The 24,025-nt window shown below is 50.0% G+C and overlaps 1 protein-coding gene and 1 pseudogene across 1 annotated transcript in view; one reads left to right on the top strand and one right to left on the bottom strand.

The window, feature by feature from the left end:
- LOC141047324 (uncharacterized) overlaps positions 1-9,144 on the bottom strand; it is a 28,062-nt gene extending 18,918 nt beyond the window's left edge. The window contains exon 1 of the mRNA XM_073542384.1: positions 8,893-9,144. The gene's annotated coding sequence lies outside the window, so the exon portion shown is untranslated. The remainder of the gene's footprint in view (positions 1-8,892) is intronic.
- LOC141047308 (uncharacterized) overlaps positions 1-24,025 on the top strand; it is a 442,763-nt pseudogene that overhangs the window by 120,353 nt on the left and 298,385 nt on the right.

Here is a 24,025-nt window from a genome sequence, read left to right as displayed (position 1 = left end):
ATTAATTTCTGTGTAGACAACACGGTACCCACAAAAGTAGTGAGGTGCTTCTCTAACAATAAACCATGGATCAGCCCTGGAATAAAGTCTCTTCTCAAAGAGAAGAAGTTGGCCTTCAGATCAGGTGACAAGGGCAGGCTGAGAGAGGTGCAGAAAGATCTGAAGAATCTAATCAGGCAGGGAAAGGCTAATTATAAGAGAAAGATTGAACTGAAATTGTCTCAGAGAAGGATTCATGAAGTCTGGGAGGGTCTAAAGTCTATATCTGGGCATAGACAGGCTGTCTCCAGGATGGTTGTAGATAAAGAGGGGCTTAATGAACTTAATCTATTCTTTAACAGATTTAATCACACACTGGCTGCTCCTGCCCCTGCATACCATTCACACCTCTCTGCTACAATAACCTCACCCCCTGCTGCAACTTGTCAAGTGAGCCAGGGTCTGTTCTTCACAAGTACCCAGGTTGCAAAAGAACTGGATAAGATCAAAGTTTTGAAGGCTGCAGGTCCTGATGGCATCAGTGCAAGGCTAATCAAAACCTGCGGGCACCAGCTGAGTGAGATCATTGCATATCTGTTCAATATGAGCCTAAGAATAGGTATAGTACCACAACTGTGGAAATTATCGTGTGTGATACCAGTTCCGAAGAAACCTTATCCGAAAGACCTTAATGACTATAGACCTGTAGCATTGACATCATACCTGATGAAGGTACTAGAGAGATTGGTTCTCACACATCTCTGTCCTCTAGTGAGCTCGGATATGGACCCTCTCCAGTTTGCCTACAGGCTGGGCATTGGTGTGGATGATGCCATTATCCACCTTCTAGATAGGACTCTCTCTCACCTGGAGAAACCTGGGAACACTGTGAGAATAATGTTCTTCGATTTCTCTAGTGCTTTTAATACCATACAGCCAGGTCTACTGAGAGACAAGCTGGGCCTGATTGGCGTGGACCTCCAACTCTCCACCTGGATCCTTAACTACCTCACGAACCGACCTCAGTTTGTAAAGGTTCGGGACAGTGTGTCAGACATGGTGATCTGTAATACAGGGGCACCTCAAGGTACAGTTGTTGCCCCTTTTCTCTTCACACTGTACACTGCAGATTTTAAGTGCAACTCATCTAGCTGCTACTTGCAGAAGTATTCTGATGACTCTGCAATAGTAGGCCTCATCACAGGAGGAGATGAAAGAGAGTACAGAGATACTAACCAAGCTTTTGTGGAGTGGTGTCAGAGGAATCACCTTAGGATTAATTCCGGGAAGACCAAGGAATTGGTGGTGGACTTTCGCAAGGGAAAAAATCCACCAGTAGTGGTGAACATTCAGGGAAATGACACCTATAAGTACTTTGGTGTGATCCTCAATAATAAGCTTAACTGGGCCCATCACTTGGATGCAGTGTACAGGAAGGGCCACAGTAGGCTTTATCTGCTCAGAAGGCTGAGAGCCTTCGGAGTTAGGGGGACACTCCTTGCATCCTTCTTCAAATTTGTTGTGGCATAAGTCATCTTCTTTGGTGTGGCGTGCTGGGGTAGTGGCATATCAACCGGGGACAGGAATAGGCTGGACAAACTGATTAGAAGGGCCAGCTCTGTCCTGGGATGCCCCCTTGATCCAGTTCAGGAAGTAGGGGACAGGAGGATACTAGCCAAGGTGAGCTACATGGTGCAGAATGATTCCCATCCCATGCATGAGACCGTGACAAAGATGTGCAGTACTGTCAGTGACCGGCTACTTCATCCTAAATGTGAGAGGGAGCGCTATCGAAAGCCCTTCCTTCCTGCTGCAGTTAGGCTGTATAACCAGCACTGTCCAAAACGGTGAACGACCCAAACAGTGAACTGATAGATCCAAAGTTGTGATAGTCCGGTTATATCTTTTTTTTTGTATATGTACCTATCTACTGTCAATGTAATGCCTTTATGCATCTGTATCTGTACTTGTTCCTGCCTTGCTGCTATAATGCTCTGAATTTCCCCATGGTGGGATGATTAAAGGATTATCTTATCTTATCTTAAAATGATTGCAAACACAAATTCTTTGGTATTATTATCTTCATTTAATTTGTCTTAAATGAAAAAACACAAAAGAGAATGAAGCAAAAAGCAAAACATTGATCATTTCACACAAAACTCCAAAAATGGGCCAGACAAAAGTATTGGCACCCTCAGCATAATACTTGGTTGCACAACCTTTAGCCAAAATAACTGCGACCAACCGCTTCCGGTAACCATCAATGAGTTTCTTACAATGCTCTGCTGGAATTTTAGACCATTCTTCTTTGGCAAACTGCTCCAGGTCCCTGATATTTGAAGGGTGCCTTCTCCAAACTGCCATTTTTAGATCTCTCCACAGGTGTTCTATGGGATTCAGGTCTGGACTCATTGCTGGCCACCTTAGAAGTCTCCAGTGCTTTCTCTCAAACCATTTTCTAGTGCTTTTTGAAGTGTGTTTTGGGTCATTGTACTGCTGGAAGACCCATGACCTCTGAGGGAGACCCAGCTTTCACACTGGGCCCTACATTATGCTGCAAAATTTGTTGGTAGTCTTCATAATTCATAATGCCATGCACACGGTCAAGCAGTCCAGTGCCAGAGGCAGCAAAGCAACCCCAAAACATCAGGTAACCTCCGCCATGTTTGACTGTAGGGACCGTGTTCTTTTCTTTGAATGCCTCTTTTTTTCTCCTGTAAACTCTATGTTGATGCCTTTGCCCAAAAAGCTCTACTTTTGCCTCATCTGACCAGAGAACATTCTTCCAAAACGTTTTAGGCTTTTTCAGGTAAGTTTTGGCAAACTCCAGCCAGGCTTTTTTATGTCTCGGGGTAAGAAGTGGGGTCTTCCTGGGTCTCCTACCATACAGTCCCTTTTCATTCAGACGCCGACGGATGGTACGGATTGACACTGTTGTACCCTCGGACTGCAGGGCAGCTTGAACTTGTTTGGATGTTAGTCAAGGTTCTTTATCCAACATCCGAACAATCTTGCGTTGAAATCTCTTGTCAATTTTTCTTTTCCGTCCACATCTAGGGAGGTTAGCCACAGTGCCATGGGCTTTAAACTTCTTGATGACACTGCGCACGGTAGACACAGGAACATTCAGGTCTTTGGAGATGGACTTGTAGCCTTGAGATTGCTCATGCTTCCTCACAATTTGGTTTCTCAAGTCCTCAGAGAGTTCTTTGGTCTTCTTTCTTTTCTCCATGCTCAATGTGGTACACACAAGGACACAGGACAGAGGTTGAGTCAACTTTAATCCATGTCAACTGGCTGCAAGTGTGATTTAGTTATTGCCAACACCTGTTAGGTGCCACAGGTAAGTTACAGGTGCTGTTAATTACACAAATTAGAGAAGCATCACATGATTTTTCGAACAGTGCCAATACTTTTGTCCACCCTCTTTTTTATGTTTGGTGTGGAATTATGTCCAATTTGGCTTTAGGACAATTCTTTTTGTGTTCTTTCATTTACGACAAATTAAATGAAGATCATAATACCAAAGAATTTGTGCTTGCAATCATTTTCAGGAAGAAACTGAGTATTATCTAACAGAATTGCAGGGGTGTCAATACTTTTGGCCACAACTGTAGGTGGCATTACTATTATATGGGGGCACATAGGTGATATTACCAATATATGGGGGCACATAGGTGACATTACTATTATATGGGGGCACATTGGTGACATTACTATTATATGGGGGCACATAGGTGGCTTTACTAATATATGGGGGCACATAGGTGACATTACTAATATATGGGGGCACACGTGCCATTAATACTATGTAGGGGCACATAGAAAAAATTATGGCCACCTGTAGGCAGGGCTTCCACTAGGAATTTTGGGGCCCAATAGTGGCAAAATTTTCAGGCCCCCTTGAAACTCTCCCCAGTTCTGCCTCCACACCTCGAACCTTCCACAGTCCCACCATCCGCTCTTGGAAAAATTCATCTTCTGCACCATGTTCTCACCAATCTGATATTAAGGGTATGTGCACAAGCTGTGGATTACTCTGCGGATTTTTCCACGTGGATTTGGCTAAATCCGCAGGTCAAATGACCTGTGTTTTACCTGTGGATTTAGTGCAGATTTTGTGCGGATTTCCCCTGCGTTTTTACACCTGCATTTTCCTATAGTGGAGCAGGTGTAAAAACGTTGCGGATCCACAAAAAGAATTGACATGCTGCAGATTTGAACCCGCAGCAAATCCACACGTAAAAATCCGCAGCATGTACACAGCGTTTTTGAAAATAGGTTGACTTGAATGGTACTGTAAACGCAGCAGAATCCGCAGCGTGTGCACATACCCTAACAGTTCCCAGCAGACACCAGAAAGCATACATGGCCAGCAGCTTTTGTTTTGGCCAAAATAATTTTTAAGCCACCATCACGACAAAGTAGACTTTTTTGGCCGGGCCCTACTCTACTCTAACCTATTAAACATTTCTTAAAATATCCAATACTCTTTTTAGGTATATTTTTATTTATTTTTCTTTAAGGGAATGAGTCACATATTTTTTATAATGACCATTAATACCACATACAAGGGTCAAAAACCATCACACCATGATCAGACCATATATTACCACCACCTAGTGACCGAATAATACCACACACAAGGAACAAATACCTCAATACCATGACCAGATCACATATTACCATCACATAGTGATCAAATAATGCCACATACAGAGAGAAATACAGCCACATCATAACCAGATCACATACTACCACCACATAGTGACCGAATGCTACAATACTGATCATTAATAAAAAAAACACAACACTAATGCCATTATTCACAGGAGCTCTGTATATAAAGTCATTGTACAGGTAACTCAGTGATCACCAGTGACATTATACACAGGAGCTATGTATATAGTGTACAGGTAATACAGTGACGTCTCTAGCTGAAGTCCTTCATCTTTGCTTTCCTTTTTCATGCAGCGCAGACTGCCATTATTTCTTGCAGCCAGGACTCGTCTCTACATAAAATAACACAATTACCTAGAGCTCCGCTTCCAGAGCACTTTCCCCACTTTTTCCCCCTTTCTTCTACACTACACATCTGAATACAGACATGCACCTAAGATATAGTTATTATGCAATCCACCATTCCAAATATAAATTACTAGATGTGTGCCCGATGCTATTGCATCAGGAGAGCAGTAACATCACGATGGGGGCAGCTTTGTGACACTGGGGGTGGCGGCCCACCCACTTCCATGCAGTCACAACAGGCAGGAAAGACGGTGTTTTGCGGCCTATGCTGGAGATGGTGTGCAGCACCACCAGAGGGTGGCCACACCCAATCTCCAGCACAGACCTCAAGCTGCGGACTTTCCTGCCGGCTGTGACTGCACGGAGGTGGGTGGGCAGGCAGCGGCGGGATCCGGCGTGTAGTCGGGTGGTATGTCCTGGCGGGCGTCCGGTGGCGGCATCCCTCTCATTACTCCCCCGTCATTACACCCCCTCGTTACACCCCTTTCACAGCCTCGTGATCACAGCGGTGGCCTGGATCCGAGCTGCAGCTGGGATCCAAGCAGCGGCCGGGATGCAAGCAGTTGCCGGGATCGCAGCAGGAGCCTGGATCCGAGCGGCAGCTGGGTTCCCAGCGGCAGTCGGGATCCCAGCGGCGGCCTGGATCCCAGCAGTGATAGTGATCGCAGCAGCAGCCTGGATCCGAGAGGCAGCTGGGATCCCAGCAGCGGTCGGGATCACAGTGGCGTTCGGGATCGCAGCGGCGGCCTGGATCCAAGCAGCGGTCAAGATCGCAGCGGCGTTCGTGATCGCAGCTGCATCCTGGATCCGAGCGGCATCACTTGGGTGTTCCAAAATGGCGGTCGGCGTACTTCCGGTGTGGCGCGGTGGATTGTGGGATTCGGGGACATCCAGATGGAAGTGGATGACGGACGATTTAAGGCAATTATATATATAATCCACCACTGAACCCCCACCAACTATAAATAGCCATTTTCCCCACCTAATAAATTTATACCGTACATTAATTAGCCCCTGTACTCTTTCCCCCAATTCATTACCAGTCACGGCATCCTCAATTCCCCCCACTATGTGCCTCCTGCTCCCCCGATTCATTATATTTACATGCCTCTTCTGCCCTAATTCATTGTCATGTCTTCTGTCTCTCCCACCTTCCATTCATTATCAACTGGTCTCCCCCACATTCAATACATCATTTACTCCCACCACCCTCAACATTCATCATTGATTGCTCTCCCCCAGGTCCTCATTTGCTCTCCCCATCCCCCACCTTCAATTCAATTGATGTCCCCCATCCCTCACTTCATCATTCCCAGTCCTCCTCTCCCTCAATTCATCAGTTGCAGTTCCCCATTATACCCCCCACTCCATCATGTGCAGTCCCCCCTCGCCCCACTTCATCATGTGCAGTCCCCTTCCTCATGTGCAGTCCCCCATCCCTCTCACATCATCAATTGCAGCATCCCTCCATCATCATTTGCAAATTGCAGCCCCTCCATCATCTGCAGCCCCCACTCCATCATTGACAAATGCCGCCTCATCCATCATTTGCAGCCCCCTTTGTCATTTGATGCACCCTCTCCATAATTGGCAGCCCCCCTCCATCATTTGCAGCACCCCGTCCATCATTTGCATACACATTACTCCTTACAACCTACACAACATGGGCCTCACTCCGTAATGGAACTAAATTACTCAAAGCCAAAATAACAATGGGTGCCTCAAGTCAGATTAGAGAAAACAAGCAGCAAGATTGGGCACAGAACTTCAACAGGTCAAGTAAAAGCTACGTGGCACACATGATAATAACTGCAGTGCGGTATAATACGGCCAGCAATCAGAAAAACAATCATACAGTAAAATACTAGAGAGACAAAGTTACATTGGGAGGGAACAATAGCATAAAGTGCCTAAATGCATATACACACATTCCCAAACCACGAACTAAGCCATATAGATAACCCTGGCGGCCATGATAAATGTGCATATCAACTCTGCAATACCTGTAATGTGACCAAGCTGCTGTGGCCCACCCCGACGCGCGTTTCACCTATTTTTCTTCCGGGAGGGCGGAGAGAGTCAGAGCTGTGCAGCTGTTAAGGTAAGACGACCGTACACAGCACCGAGAAAGCTCCCGGGCCCGACGTGTGCACCACAGACTCGCAGTGCATTAGTGTGGGTCGCCCACCCAGGCTTCACCCAGGGCTGTGGGGTACTCGGTACCGGGCCGGTGTCAGGGGGATGAGGTGTCACAGCAGCGGCAACCCGGTCCGTGGCCCTGGGTGCCCAATATCAATGGTGGTTGTTTTTGTGGTTTAATGTAATAGTAGTTTGTGACGCCACCCGTGGTGTTTGGCAAGTAAGATGGTAAGCCAACACTGCTTGCAGATCCACTGGGACTGATGGTGTGATGCAGCAAAGATGGTGTAGCTGTAGTCCCAGGGCAGTGTAGGTGCAATGGATGAGGAGAGGCCCATGATGGTGTAGACGCGGATACCCAGATGTAGCGGTGCTGATGCGGGAATGGAGGACACCAGGGCTTGCAGTTTCAAAGCTTTACTCACAGTTCATAGTGCACACAGGTGCCCGCTTCAGTACTGTATTCTCCGGGGCAGAGGCCCAGCCAACCTCCAGGCGATAGGACTCTCCCTGCCAGCACCCCGCCAACATGTGCCTTTCCTGAATGACTCCTCTATTGCGCCTTTTAGTGTGAAGAACTCCAGTACCGTGGTTCCCTGAAGTTCCTCCTGTCAGATGTTCCCAACAACTCTACTTGTATGACAGACAGCTGTAGCCTGCTTCGGGGACTCCCTTCTCCTGAATCCCGGCTCTCTATTCGTTTGCTGTTGTGTCCCAAGTCTTGGTTGGGAGTAGTGCATTTACAGCCAACTACTCCACCGGTGTCTGCTGCAGAACCATAAGTGTCCATACAACCTCAGGGACCGGGCCCAGGCCTTGCGCTGAGAACCTATAGGCAGGGTTCCTATCCAACCCACTCCTCCTCTCTGTTCTCTCTCCTCTACGTTCCGTACTTGTCTTTCTCTCTCTTATGGAAATGCAGGTTACAGTTCTACGTCTCTCCTTCTCTTTCCTTTCCCGTGCCAGCTGGCTCAGGTCACTGAGGCAGCTGCAGCACTCCTTCTTCTATTCCTTTCCTCGGGAGCTCTCCACTAAGATCAGTCCTCAGCCTCTCCTGACTGTCTTTCCTCCGCCTGACCTCCCGGCAGGCTGACCTCCTGTCAGCCTGCTCTCTCACTCTCCGGTCATACTGACTGACTGAACTCAACCCCGAATCCTATCTTTCCCCTTCTTTTATACTAACTCCACCCACCTCCCAGCAAATCTCGTGTTACGAAGCAAGGATCCACGAAAGGTGCTCTGCTACCCACCAAGCATTGAGCTGCAATCTGGTCCTCTGCTGAACTATCCTGTGTGTGGGATGCAGGTGTTGGAGTGTGGCAGGGAGTTCCCACCTTACCTGGATGGTGGGGCACACCTTAGGAGAAGGTGCAGTACCGCTGTGGCGACTGAGCCTCAGGGGCGCCACAAGTGCACGATGGGACCCGATGAGCAGAAGCACAAGAGGGGGGCCGCGACCCGTGTGCCGCTCATCATCGGGCCCCATACAGCAGTAAGGGCAGTAATAGGGGAATATTATCATGTGGGGGAAGAAGGGAGAACTATGACAGTGGCCGGGACAAAGGGGAGGACATTACTGTCTGGAGGAAAACGCAGCCAGTGCACAGACACAGCCAGGAGTCCCAGGTGTGAATAAGGCCTATAGTGAGTGTGATAACACTGTGTGTACAGCGCTGCGGAGTATGGAGGCGATATAGGAGGAGGGAGAAATAACCCCATAGAGGATGAGGAGGACTCTGTACAGACCTCCACCTGCAGAGCTGCAACCGGGACATGAGGAAGAAGCCACAGGGGAGAGAGGAGCTGCCGGCTGGAGGGGCCTGGGAGGAGATGACGTCACCGGAAGGGGCGGGGCCTCAGTCCTCTGCCAGCTGCGAGTTTGCACTTGGAAGGTGAGTTGTGTAGTGGGAGTGTCAGTCTCTGGGAGCTGCAGCCGCTCATTGGCTGTGCAGCTCCATGCTTTGATTGGCTGCCAATGGCGTAGCGCTGATTGGTGCATCTGGTCAGCGAAAGAGCGCACAGGACCTGTGATGAGGTCACAGGAGGGGAGGAGTCAGGGGTCACATGATCACTGGCCTAAGTGTATGCAGGACTCTGCTGTGCTGGTTGTCATGGTGCTGGATGAGGGGAAGTTTATGTGTGGGGGTCAGGAGGGGTTTACAGTGTGGATGTAGCAGAGCTGGGTGTGTACGAGGTTTACGGAGAGAAGCCGCGTGTGTACGAGGTTTACGGAGAGAAGCCGCGTGTGTACGAGGTGTACGGAGCGGAGCCGTGTGTGTACGAGGTGTACGGAGCGGAGCCGTGTGTGTACGAGGTGTACGGAGCGGAGCCGTGGGTGTACAGAGCGGAGCCGTGGGTGTACGAGGTGTGCGGAGCAGAGCCGTGTGTGTACGAGGTGTGCGGAGCAGAGCCGTGTGTGTATGAGGTGTACGGAGCGGAGCCGTGTGTGTCCGAGGTGTATGGAGCGGAGCCGCGTGTGTACGAGGTGTACGGAGCGGAGCCGTGTGTGTGCGAGGTGTACGGAGCTGAGCCGTGTGTGTCCGAGGTGTACGGAGCGGAGCCGTGTGTGTACGAGGTGTACGGAGCGGAGCCGTGTGTGTACGAGGTGCACGGAGCGGAGTCCTGTGTGTACGAGGTGTACGGAGCGGAGCCGTGTGTGTCCGAGGTGTACGGAGCGGAGCCGTGTGTGTACGAGGTGTACGGAGCGGAGCCGCGTGTGTATGAGGTGCACGGAGCGGAGCCGCGTGTGTACGAGGTGTACGGAGCGGAGCCGCGTGTGTACGAGGTGTACGGAGCTGAGCCGTGTGTGTCCGAGGTGTACGGAGCGGAGCCGTGTGTGTACGAGGTGTACGGAGCGGAGCCGTGTGTGTACGAGGTGTACGGAGCGGAGTCCTGTGTGTACGAGGTGTACGGAGCGGAGCCGTGTGTGTCCGAGGTGTACGGAGCGGAGCCGTGTGTGTACGAGGTGTACGGAGCGGAGCCGTGTGTGTATGAGGTGCACGGAGCGGAGCCGCGTGTGTACGAGGTGTACGGAGCGGAGCCGCGTGTGTACGAGGTGTACGGAGCGCAGCCGTGTGTACGAGGTGTACGGAGCGGAGCCGCGTGTGTACGAGGTGTACGGAGCGGAGCCGCGTGTGTACGAGGTGTACGGAGCGGAGCCGCGTGTGTACGAGGTGTACGGAGAGGAGCCGTGTGTGTACGAGGTGTACGGAGCGGAGCCGTGTGTGTACAAGGTGTACGGAGCGGAGCCGCGTGTGTACGAGGTGTAAGGAGCGGAGCCGCGTGTGTATGAGATGTACGGAGTGGAGCCATGTGTACGAGGCATGCGGAGCCGTGTGTGTATGAAGTGTACGGAGCGGAGCCGTGGGTGTACGGAGCGGAGCCGGAGCGGAGCCGTGTGTGTACGAGGTGTACGGAGCAGAGCCGCGTGTGTACGAGGTGTAGGGAGCGGAGCCGCGTGTGTACGAGGTGTACGGAGCGGAGCCGTGTGTGTACGAGGTGTACGGAGCGGAGCCGCGTGTGTACGAGGTGTAGGGAACGGAGCCGCGTGTGTACGAGGTGTACAGAGCGGAGCCGAGTGTATACGAGGTGTACGGAGCGGAGCCGAGTGTATACGAGGTGTACGGAGAGGAGCCGTGTGTGCACGAGGTGTTTGGTGCGGAGCCGTGTGTACGAGGTGTACGGAGCGGAGCTGTGTGTGTACGAGGTGTACGGAGCGGAGCCGCGTGTGTACGAGGGGTACGGAGCGGAGCCGTGTGTGTACGAGGTTTACGGAGCGGAGCCATGTGTTTACAAGATGTACGGAGCGGAGCCGTGTGTTACGAAGTGTACGGAGCGGAGCCGCGTGTGTACCAGGTGTACGGAGCAGAGCCCTGTGTGTACTAGTTGTACGGAGCAGAGCCGTGTGTGTTCGACGTGTACGGAGCGGAGCCATGTGTGTACGAGGTGTACGGAGCGGAGCATATGTGTACAAGGTGAACAGATCGGAGTTGTGTGTGTACGAGGTGTACGGAGCGGAGCCGTGTGTGTACGAGGTGTATGGAGAGGAGCCGTGTGTGTACGAGGTGTACGGAGCGGAGCTGTGTGTACGAGGTGTACAGAGTGGAGCCGTGTGTGTACAAGGTGTACGGAGCGGAGCCGCGTGTGTACGAGGTGTAAGGAGCGGAGCCGCGTGTGTATGAGATGTACGGAGTGGAGCCATGTGTACGAGGCATGCGGAGCCGTGTGTGTATGACGTGTACGGAGCGGAGCCGTGGGTGTACGGAGCGGAGCCGGAGCGGAGCCGTGTGTGTACGAGGTGTACGGAGCAGAGCCGCGTGTGTACGAGGTGTAGGGAGCGGAGCCGCGTGTGTACGAGGTGTACGGAGCGGAGCCGTGTGTGTACGAGGTGTACGGAGCGGAGCCGCGTGTGTACGAGGTGTAGGGAACGGAGCCGCGTGTGTACGAGGTGTACAGAGCGGAGCCGAGTGTATACGAGGTGTACGGAGCGGAGCCGAGTGTATACGAGGTGTACGGAGAGGAGCCGTGTGTGCACGAGGTGTTTGGTGCGGAGCCGTGTGTACGAGGTGTACGGAGCGGAGCTGTGTGTGTACGAGGTGTACGGAGCGGAGCCGCGTGTGTACGAGGGGTTCGGAGCGGAGCCGTGTGTGTACGAGGTTTACGGAGCGGAGCCATGTGTTTACAAGATGTACGGAGCGGAGCCGTGTGTTACGAAGTGTACGGAGCGGAGCCGCGTGTGTACCAGGTGTACGGAGCAGAGCCCTGTGTGTACTAGTTGTACGGAGCAGAGCCGTGTGTGTTCGACGTGTACGGAGCGGAGCCATGTGTGTACGAGGTGTACGGAGCAGAGCCATGTGTGTACGAGGTGTACGGAGCGGAGCGTATGTGTACAAGGTGAACAGATCGGAGTTGTGTGTGTACGAGGTGTACGGAGCGGAGCCGTGTGTGTACGAGGTGTATGGAGTGGAGCCGCGTGTGTACGAGGTGTACGGAGCGGAGCTGCGTGTGTACGAGGTGTACGGAGCGGAGCCGCCTGTTGCCACTGATGCATCTTTGCTCCTCTTCCCTCCTGTTGGCGCTGGAGCGTCATCTCTTCTGATCTTCTGCAAGCTTCCATCTGGTCCTGGCTCATCAGGGGCATCCTCCGATCACCATGACAATGGGGGCATGATCAGCACCCATAACATCATGAGCGGATGGCAAAGCTGGAAGAAGTAAAGAATAGTTCAGGATGTACAACCTGTAGCTCTACAGCACTTGTGGAACCTCAACTATCAGCATATCATGTGACCCAACATGCAGGGAGTTGTAGATCTACTAATTTCCAAATCTTCTGGAGCCCCCATGTGTTGCCTGTGCAGCCCACAACACCCTGCAAATATCCCACATGCCATACACTTCTTAACGACTTCCCCGTTGCATGCGCTCTGCGATCAGGCAGGCGCGCTTTTGAAGCCATGGTCACCACCTAGCATGGGCACAGATGAGAAGAAAAAGTTGCCCGGAGACACTCGTTCTGTCACAGGTTGTTTGACCCCCCCCCCCCCGGTATATAGTGAAGGGTACAGGAGCCCATCCCCCAGCATGTAGTACGATCACAGCGGACCCCAGTATACAGTATATAGCCAAGGTCATGGATGCTCACATATACTGCATATAGCTCAGGACGGGGATGCCTTTCCTATACAGTATACAGCTCTGCTCACAGTATATAGCTCAGGTCAGGGATGCTCACCTATACAGTATACAGCTCTGGTTACAGTATATAGCTCAGGACAGGGATGCTCATCAGCTCTATATTCAGCTCTATTCACAGTATATAGCTCAGGACGGGGATGCTCACCTATACAGTATACAGCTCTGGTTACAGTATATAGCTCAGGACAGGGATGCTCACCAGCTCTATATTCAGCTCTATTCACGGTATATAGCTCAGGACGGGGATGCTCACCTACACAGCTCTGGTTACAGTATATAGCTCTGGTAGCTCAGGTCAGGAATGCGTGCCTACAGTATATAGCAGATATCACAGGCACACGAGCCCATAATGTCTGAGCGTGCTCCTGAATGCGCGCCTTCGCTGCCCTGATGCACCAATCAGTGTCACGCCAATTGCAGTCTGGCAGCCAATCAAAGCACAGAGCTGCACAGCCAATGAGCGGCTGCAGCTCCCAGAGACTGCCACTCCCGACACTTCCACTAGACAACCTCCCTTCGAAGTGCAAACTCGCTGCCGCCTGATGGCAAGAAGCAGCGGTGTCTGTATCGGAGGTGATATTCTGTGATCCTCATTTCAGCCGCTCCGCTGTAGAGTGCTCCGTGCTGAAGTGACGAGATCGGAGGTGATTCCTGATTCCTGGAGCTCCTCATACAGACTCTATTCTAGTCCTCTCTTCTGGCTTTTTAGTGCGTTTTTTATGGAATTTATCCAGGTTATAATGGCGCAGACACCACCAGTCAGACAGGAAGAGGTTAATGGTGCAGACATCACCGGTCAGGCAGGAAGGGGTTAATGGCGCAGTCAACACCGGTCAGGCAGGAAGGGGTTAATGGCGCAGTCACCACCGGTCAGACTGGAAGGGGTTAATGGCGCAGACATCGCCGTTCAGATGGGAAGGGGTTAATGGTGCAGACATCACCAGTCAGACGGGAAGGGGTTAATGGCACAGACACCACTGGTCAGACAGGAGGGGGTTAATGGCGCAGTCACCACCGGTCAGGCAGGAAGGGGTTAATGGAGCAGTCACCACCAGTCAGGCAGGAAGGGGTTAATGGCGCAGTCACCACTGGTCAGACAGGAAGGAGTTAATGGCGCAGACACCAGCGGTCAGACGGGAAGGGGTTAATGGTGCAGACATCACCGTTCAGACGGGAAGGGGTTAATGGTGCAGACATCACCAGTCAGACGGGAAGGGGTTAATGGCACAGACCCCACTGGTCAGACGGGAAGGGGTTAATGGTGCAGACACCACCGGTCAGACGGGCGCAATCGACAGTCATCATAACAGAGCGCAACCAACAGTCATCATAACAGAGCGCAACCAACAGTCATCATACAAGAGCGCAACCGACAGCGTACAAGAGCGCAACCGACAGTCAGCGTACAAGAGCGCAACCGACATTCATCATAAAAGAGCACAACTGACAGTATACAAGATCGCAACCAACAGTCATCATAACAGAGCGCAACCGAGAGACACCATAACAGAGCGCAACCAACAGTCATCATAACAGAGCGCTACCGACAGTCAGCATACAAGAGCGCAACCAACAGTCATCATAACAGAGCGCTACCGACAGTCAGCATACAAGAGCGCAACCAACAGTCATCATAAAAGAGTGCAACCGAAAGTCATCATAACAGAGCTCAACTGACAGTCACCATAATAGAGCGCAACCGAGAGTCATCACAACAGAGCTCAACTGACAGTCATCATAACAGAGCGCAACCGACAGTCATCATAATAGAGCGCAACCAAGAGTCATCATAAGAGAGCGCCACCGACAACAGTCAGCATACAAGAGCGCAACCAACAGTCATCATAAGAGAGCCACCTACAGTCATCCCCCCTCCATCATTTGCAGCACCCCTTCATTGTGGTATGCTAGCAGGAATGTGGGATGCAGTGATGAGCAGGAGGCAGAGCAAGAGTTAACAAGAATAAAAGTAGCAGTTTATGCTTCTTGCAGGGAGCACGGGGGTTAAACAGCGGTAAACGGTACACAGACAATGTACAATAAACACTTTGCAGAGAGAAAAGTGAACAAATAAAGCATGTTAACTTATCAGTCATAGCTCAAAGATGGGGGAGGTTGGAAGAGTCCTCGATGGCGGCGTAGGTGGCGCAATATGGCGTTGAAATGGTCCCGGATGAAGTTACAGCACAGTCTCTGTACTGAAGCGGTGCTCCTAGGCTGTTCCCGGCTAAGACTCTCAGTCCTGGTACACGGCAGAGAACGGGTGGAGCACTCGGACACTGAGTGCGTAGTGTGAGGTCCCGGGGCGGAGGCCACAGAGGCGCCTTCGCGTTCAGAGAAGTGAAGGGGTCCAGCGGTGGATGGCGTGCCAGACCTAGTCGGGGACACCGGCCTGCGAGGACATCTGGGGACTACCATCTGAGGTAATAGGTGGTCAGGAGGCGCACAGTCAGCGTGCGTGAGGGAGCATGGGCAGTTAACCTAGCTGGATGCTGCGTCTGGCAGAGAGGACATGAGGTCAACCTCCCTCAGGGTAAGCTCTGCTCACACCAAAATCCCCAAATGCGCGCGCTTCGTCCCTTTTATATCTGACCCGCCCCTTAAAGTCAAAAACTCCGGTCTGTCCTGGTCAGAAAGGCTTCCCCCCCAAGCAATGATGGTGACAGACCCGGCAGTTCCAGCCCAGAGACGCATGAAGTAGTCCTAGCCCGGTCCGTCTTCCTACATCGTCATGTGCAGCCCCACTCCATTATGTGCAGCACCCCTTCATCATGTGCAGCACCCCTACATCATGTACAGCACCCCTTCATCATTTGCAGCACCCATCATTTGCAGCACTACTTCATCATTTGCAGCACCCCCTCCATCATGTGCAGCTCCCCTCCTTCATTTGCAGCACTCCCTCCATTATTTGCATCCCCTTTATCATTTGCAGCACCTGGGTCGCCCTCCCAGGGCCGTGGGGTACTCGGTACTGGGCTGGTGTCAGGGGGATGTGTCACAGCAGCGGTGACCCGGTCCGTGGCCCTGGGCACCCAAGTAATCGGGGGTGTTGAATGGTGGTTTGTAGTTTATGAAATAGTTTGTGACGCCACCTGTGGTGTTCGGCAAGTGGGATGTTGGGCCGACGCTGCATGCAGATCCTCTGGGGCTGGTGGTGTGTTGCAGCCAAGATGGTGAAGCTCCCCACAGGTGGAGCTGTAGCCCCAGGGCAGTGTAGATGCAGGGGCAGAGGAGAGGTGCAGGCAGTGTAGAAGCTGATACCCAGATGTAGTGGTACAGGGTGTGTTGGCGCAGGAATAATTGGAGGACACCAAGGCTTGCAGTTCCAAAGCTTTACTCACGGTCTGTAGCACACACAAATGCCTGCCTCCGTGCTGTGTCCTCCGGGTCAGGGACTCAGTCAACCTCCAGATCAGATGGAATGCTCCCTTCCAACACTCCGCCAACCTGTGCCTTTCTGAACGTCTCCTCTTATAGCGCCTTTAAGTGTGAAGTACTCCCAGTACTGAGTTACACTGGAGTGCCTCCTGATAGATGTTCCCAAGAACTCTACTTGTATGGCAGACAGCTGTAGCCTGCTTCGGGGACTCCTCTCTCCTGAGTCCCGGCTCACTATTCACGTTGCTGTTGTGCCCCCAAGTCTTAGATGGGAGTAGTGCATTTACAGCTCACTACTCCACCAGTGTTTGCTGCAGGACCTTCAGTATCCATACAACCTCGAGGACCGGGCCCCGGCCTTGCACTTAGAACTTCTAGGCAGGGTTCTCCTCTAACCCACGTCCTCTCTGTTCCCTTTTACTCCTTCGTTCTGCACTAATCGCTCTCTCTCATAGAAGATCAGGTTTCAGTCCAATGTCTTTCTCCTTTCATTTCCTGTGCCAGCTGGCTCAGATCACTGAGGCAGCTGCAGCATTCCTTCCTCCATCCTTCTTCCAGGGATCCTCACTCCTCTCTTGAGTGACTCTCTCTCTGACTTCCTGACTGACTACCTAAACCTTCCCGCTCTTTTATGTATTCTAACTCCACCCGCCTCCCAGCACGTTTCGTGTTCCAAGCAGGGAGCCACCAAAGGTGCTCTGCTACACTCCAAGCAGGGAGCCGCAATGTGGCTTTGCTGAACTACCATGCTGTGTAGGATGCAGGTTTGGAGCATGGTCAGGAGCCTCCAACTTACCTGGATGGTGGGGCACCACACCTCAGGAAGAGGTGCAGTACCTCTGTGGCGACTGAGCCTCAGGGGCGCCACACTAGCTCCATGCAGGTCCAGCAATCCTGCGGTGTTAGCACCATCACGTATGAGTTCCTTCCTAGGTCCGATGCCCGGAGCCTGACGACCGCTGTCTGGAACCTGATGACCACTGCCTGGAGCTGGATGACTGCAGTGGTGCCTGTAGTTCGTGTTGGATGTCCGGAACCAAACAACTCCCGTCTGATGTCTGCCGGTGACTCTCATGTCCTGTGGGTAACCCTGATATCCTGCCTGCGTCTGGATGACCTCGTGTGTCCTGATGACCTCGTGTGTCCTGGTTTTGTCTATGTACTGTGACTTTACTTTAAGTAAACTTTACTTTATTTATACCTGAAGTTGTGTGGTGTCATCAAGTCTTACATGTCCTTGTCCACATGCTCAGCTGCCACAGTATCCCGATCGCTGCCCTTCCCTAGTTCGGGTAGGCCCGGGTCCCCCTCCGTGGTATAGAGGGTCCATATTGTGTCTCCGGGGGATGCCCGCCCCTCGCCATTGGCTTGGAGGCACCTGCTGGGCCGCGGCTGCAGTCGTGACAAGCAGAAGCACAAGAAGGGGGCCCGCAGCCCCTGTGTGCCGCTCATCATCGGGCCCAATACAGCAGTAAGGGCAGTAATGCCCTGATGGCGGCCCTGTATGAAATATTAAGACATATGGAGGATATATCTATGCTAGCATCTTTTCTTCTCTTTAACATCCAGTCATATCTGTGCTCAGTGCAGATTAAGCACAATGTCAGTTGTACTTTTTGCACCATTAGCACTTTATTTGTTATAGGTGTTTGGTGGTGGCTTTTGGTAAGGAGTCCTGTTGAGGGTCATTAAGGGTTAGTGGACGTGGAGCGGGGCGCCAAATCGCTACCTAGGGTGCCAACCTCCGCTGTAAGGAAGGGATATCTACATAGGGTCATGCACATTCTATCTTCTCTAGATATTTCCTCTGTGCTATTTAATTAGTGCTAATACGTTATTTTTGTATCTTGTATCTGGCATTATTAGCACCAGACCCCCCCCATTACTACTTTTCATTGAAAAGATTTTTCTCTTTATACAGAGGCAGGTAACCTATTTTTAGACTTAACAAGAGTCCCTCATTCATTATTTACATACAGGGTAAGAATAGAGAGGAGATCAAGTAGCATTACTTGATTATGTAAACTATTTGCATAGTTTTTCCCTTTCTACTTTAGAAGTCAACAAACTGGCTCCATAACACAATCCATAATTAGCATATCAGCAATAATCACTAGTGATCAAGGATCAGCGCACAATAAATGTCAACATTACCGGCTTACACAAACAAAAGTCTGTTTTCTTGACCAACCAGAGATCAACACTTAAAATTGAAAGACAACATACAGATAACATTCTATTATTCTTCGTTTGCTAAATATAGTTGTCTGGTTAATTAAGATACAATGCTGCATGTCTTCACAATGCCAAAAGTAAAAAAAAAATGTTTTTAATAATATAAAATGAATGCTTACCCCCTTTCTGCCATTGGATGTACTATCCCATCCATGTGACCTGGGACTTAACTTTCATGGACAGGATAGTATGTCTTAGCGATCAGCGGCACTCCCGGAGGGGAGGGTGGCGCCGCTGATCGTGGCCGGGTGTCAGCTGATTATCACAGCTGACACCCGGCACTATGTGTCAGGGGCGGTCACAGTCCGCTCCCAACACATTAACCCCTGGCACACTGCGATCAAACATGACCACAGTGTACCGGGGGCACAGGGAAGAATCGTGCAGAGAGGTGGCTCCCTGCGTGCTTCCCTGGACCCTCGGAACAGCACGGGGTCCTGCAAGGAGGCAGCTTTATCAGTGCCTGCTGAGAGCAGGCGCTGAGAAAGGGCCCCATTACACGCTTCAATGTTCCATTGATCCCACCAGCGATCAGACGTGGATGGGATCGCTGGGACATAGACAGACTCACCAGCGGTCAGGACCGGCGAATAAGCTGGTATCCAAGGTAAACAGCGGGTTTCTAAGAGCCGCACGGCTCTTAGAAACCCGCTGTTTACCTTGGAAACCAGCTCCCACCGTCGCTGATCGTTGGTCTCTCGCTGTCACAAGCAGCGATGCGCGCTGGCCAGCGGGAGACCAGCGATCAAAAAATGACCCAGGACGTTCGAGCACAATCAGCGATACCCGGCAGGGGGGCCGGTCGCTGATGTGTGTCACACACGGCGATATCGCTGGCGAGATCGCTGTGAGTGACGGGGCCTAAAGGCACTGTTGGAGGCTATCAGATCGCTGATCTGACACACTGCTGTGCAAGGTGTCAGATCAGCGATCTGACACTTTATTGTAATATCCCACATTGGGACAATATAATAAAGTTAAAAAAAATCAAGTGTAAATATAATTAAAAAAATCCCAAATAAATTTTAAAAAAACCTAATAAATTCTTTTTTTTTGTAAATAATAAAAAAACAATAAACATACACGTATTTAGTATCGCTGCATCCGTAACGACCCGCCCTATAAAACTGTCCCACTAGTTAACCCCTTTAGTGAACCCCTTCAAAAAAAAAAAAAGCAAGGCAAAAATAATTATTTTTTATATAAAATTGTTTCTATTGTATACTAGCTGAAGAGCCCGGCGTTGCCTGGGCATAGTACTTAACTGTGGGTCCCGCTCTCTTCCTTAACAGCCCCGCTCTCCACCAGCCATCACGCTCTCTCCTTCCACTGCCCCGCTCTCTACCCGCTGTCCCATTCTATCCCTCCGCAGCCGCGCTCTACATCCGTGTCCGCTGTCCCTCCACAGCCCTGCTCTCTTCCTCCACAGCCCTGCTCTTCCGCCCTCTCTCCCTCCGCCGCCCCACTGTTTTCCTCCACAGCCCCGCTCTCCATGCACCGTCCTGCTGTATCCGTCCTCAGCCCCGCTCTCCCTCCGCGTTCCACTCTGATGCTTCATGATTGGTTGGTGTCCCACTCTACTGCTTCGTGATTGGTTGGTGATACACACACACATACATACATAAATTCACTTTTATATATAGAGGAAAGTGCCAAAACATAAAAAAAATGATAATTGCTGTATCGCTGTAATCATACTGACCCAGAATAAAACCCCTTTAATCAATTTTACCACACGTGGAACAGTGTAAACGCACCCCCCCCCCAAAGAAATTCATGAAACGCTGGTTTTTGTTGATTCTGCATCCCGAAAATCCGAATAAAAAGCGATCAAAAAATGTCATGTGCCCGAAAATGGTACCAATAAAAACATCAACTCGTCCCGCAAAAAATAAGACCTCACATGACTCGGTGGGTCAAAATATAGAAAAATTATAGCTCTCAAAATGTGGTGATGCAAAAACTATTTTTACAATGAAAAGTGTCTTTTAGCGTGCGCCAGCTGCCAAACATTAAAACCCGCCATAAATAGTAAATTAACCCCCCCTTTATCACCCCCTTTAGGGAAAAATGTTAAAATAAAAAAAAGTATTTATTTCCATTTTCCCATTAGGGTTAGGGCTAGGGGTGTGTTGGGGTTAGGTTTGGAGTTAGAATTGGGGGGTTTCCACTGTTTAGGCACATCAGGGGCTCTCCAAATGCAACATGGCGTCTGGTCTCAATGCCAGCCAATCCTGCGTTGAAAAAGTTAAACGGTGCGCTTTCCCTTCCGAGCTCTGCCATGCGCCCAAACAGTGTTTTACCCCCACATATGGGGTATCAGCATACTCAGGACAAATTGCACAACAACTTTTGGGGTCCTGCTACCCTTGGGAAAATAAAAATTTGGGGTGAAAAGATCATTTTCGTGGAAAAAATGATTTTTTTAATTGTATGGCTGTACGTTATAAACTTCTGTGAAGCCCTTGGGGGTTCAAGGTTCTCATCACATATCTAGATAAGTTCCTTTTTGTTCTAGTTTCCAAAATTTGTTCACTTGTGGTGGGTTTCCACTGTTTAGGCACATCAGGGGCTCTCCAAACATGACATGGCGTCCAATCTGAATTCCAGCCAATTTTGCATTGAAAAAGTCAAACGGCGCTCATTCCCTTCCGAGCTCTGCCATGCGCCGAAAGAGTGTTTCCCCCCACATTTCAGGTATTAGCGTACTCAGGACAAATTGCACAATAACTTTTGATGTCCAACTTCTCCTGTTACCTTTGGTAAAATAAAAAAAATTGGACCTGAAGTAATTTTTTTGTGAAAAAAAGTTAAATGTTCATTTTTTTTAAACATTAAAAAAATTCCTGTGGGGGGGCGTGGCCTGGCTTCTGCCACATGAGGAAGCAAGAGTCTTAAGCTCTCACAGAGACCCCAACAAAAAGCATCAAAAGCGACTTTGAGACCCAACACCTGCCAAGATTCTGCCTCTTACCAAAAGCCTAACACTCAGGGCTTAAATTGAGACCAAAACCAGATCTCTAGGTAAAGGAGAACTTGAGATAAGAAGATTTGAACTTTCTGAGCTGGTGGCCTCTCATGGTCACGCCGCCATTTTGGATCCCGGCTACTACATCTCAAGAGATTAAGATTAAGATTACCCTGTGAACATGGAAGACAAACTCCGGAGCCTCACCGGACTTTTATGAGAGATACTCTCCGACACAAGCATCTTTAACTAACCCCAGGAAGAGACTTCTGCCTTCCCCCTGAGGGATTATAACAATCACCGGCATCCATTCGCCGGAGCTACGCTGTGACTCGCAGCAGAAGACAGTGGCGGCCGCTTAGATATTGACTGTCCTCCCCCGGTTATCAAGAGGACCACCACCTGCCAGCTGAGGAAGCGTGGGGATCTAAAATTTTGAGACCGCAGCTGCGGAGAAGCTTTCTGGAGAGGCGGCAGTATCTTAAGTGCCGCCTGATTCATAGCCGGGGCTCCTGCTCTTACACGCCGCTACATTGCCAAACGCAGACGCAGCGAGGACCCAAGACTGATGGCGACCGCTCCTGAGCCTTACCCAGACCATCGCTGAGGACAGCGCTGTGCAGGCGTTTACACACATATCTACCAGAGGACAGTGCAGCTGGACACAAAGAGGTGCCAGTAAACGAGAGCCGCGGACTGTGGCAAAAGACAAGAGAGGGAGCCGCACTGTTTTCAGTGAACAGCGCTCCAGACCGCTACAGACCCCTGAGCAGCGTCAGTGCCCTCCCTCCAAGTAGGGGCACAAGGTAAGCCCGGTAACGGGAATCCTCCATGGACTCTAGCGCTCAGCAAGTATAAAGAAGGGGCTGTACCCTAGACTGACCAGCGGGAGACAATATTGTGGAACTTGATATGATCTATGCTTAGTAAATTACCATCCCAGCACTAATATTTGAGAGGGAGACCGGGTTACTGTTTAAGCGGGAAGCCTGCTGTGGAACATCACAAAGAGTAATATATACACTCCAATGTTCAAGGAACCGGGAGTCAGGCTGTAGAAGTATAGCCTGCAGAGCGCGCGTTTTACATAAAGTGGACGGGAAGTGCTGTAGGGGAAATCGCCATTTATTGAGTGACAGGGAGCAACGCTGTGGAATGTAAAGCAGACTCTGTGGATTGATACAGAGAATAAATCTTTAAGGTACATAGTACCCATAACAAAGTCTGACCTAGTGACTCCTCTCAGTGCCACAGCTCCACCTGGTGGATAAATAAATATTTCTCCGTGACAACGGAGAAGATACACGGAAGGTGTCCCTCTTGCCGCCTTACTTATTTAAAGCCGGGAATTGGTCCACTCAAATTAGGGGACTCATTCTAAATAACTCGCTTATATATCATAATTCCCAAATGGAACAAAAGTCTGAAAATAAAAAACCACTACAAAGCCAAAGGAAAGCCTCTGCATCTTACTCCAGATCAAATACAGATATTCCCAACCTGCTGAGTCCAATTAAGTTCAGATCTCCCCAAAAAGCTGATGACTACAAAACTCATAAAATAACAACGCAATCAAATAGTGCCAAATCCACTTCTCAAAATACCACCCCAATTACTAGGAGCAAAAACTCACCCTCTGCGACAGCTGCCTTCTCAGCATCGAGTCAGCTGATGGATACTTCTGTCTCGACCAAGAGAAGTGCTCCAGATGAGGAGAGAAATTCGGACTCAGAAAATAAAAATAAAAAAGACCGACCAGAATCTGAACAAAAGACTCCAAAAATGAGCCACGAAGAAATATTCTTTCAAAAAATAACCTCACTGATTGACGAAAAACTAAATTCGGGCTTTGCTAAACATAATGCCTCTTTCGAGGAGGTCTGCAGAGGTTTTACCCAAAAACTGGAAATCTATGAATCCAAAATAATTGACCTTGAAAATAAGACAGAATCACTAACCAGCCAAAATATAGTTTTAAAAAAAGACATTAACGATCTCGGAACCAAAATGGCAGATTTAGAGGACAGGAGTCGGAGAAATAATTTAAAAATCAGGAGTATTCCAGAAGAAGTAAGCCAATCAGAACTACCAGAATTTGTCAAAACTATTTTCAAAAAAACAATACCAAACCTCAATGCTCTAGATCTATGCATTGACAGAATCCATAGACTCCCTAAACCCCAAGGCATCAAAGCAGACAAACCAAGAGATACGATCCTTCGACTACATTTTTTTGGCACCAAAGAAAAGATACAGAATTACGTCAAAACCAAGGGTTCGCTCCCGGAACCTTATCACCAACTAAATATATTTACAGATCTCTCAAAACATACTCTGGACGCTCGTAGATCTTTCAAGCCTTTAACAGACATTTTAAGAGGAAAAAATATCCAGTACAGATGGGGATTCCCCACTAAACTGATGTTCAACCATAGCGATAAATTCGTAGTGATTAACACCTTGGAGGAAGGTATGGCATTATTCAAATCTCATTCCTGATCTGACTTTAAAGAACTAAAGAGACTTCGGAAAATTCAGGGCTATCGTCTCAATAACCATGGGGTAAAAATGGAGAGCTTTCTTCTTTTTCACAAACTT

Source organism: Dendrobates tinctorius, unplaced genomic scaffold, assembly GCF_039654945.1.
Source record: "Dendrobates tinctorius isolate UK_male_01 unplaced genomic scaffold, ASM3965494v1 ptg000126l, whole genome shotgun sequence".
NCBI classification, from domain to species: Eukaryota; Metazoa; Chordata; class Amphibia; order Anura; family Dendrobatidae; genus Dendrobates; species Dendrobates tinctorius.
The sequence above is the reverse complement of the archived record's forward strand: the minus strand, read 5'-3'. Positions and strand labels throughout refer to the sequence as shown.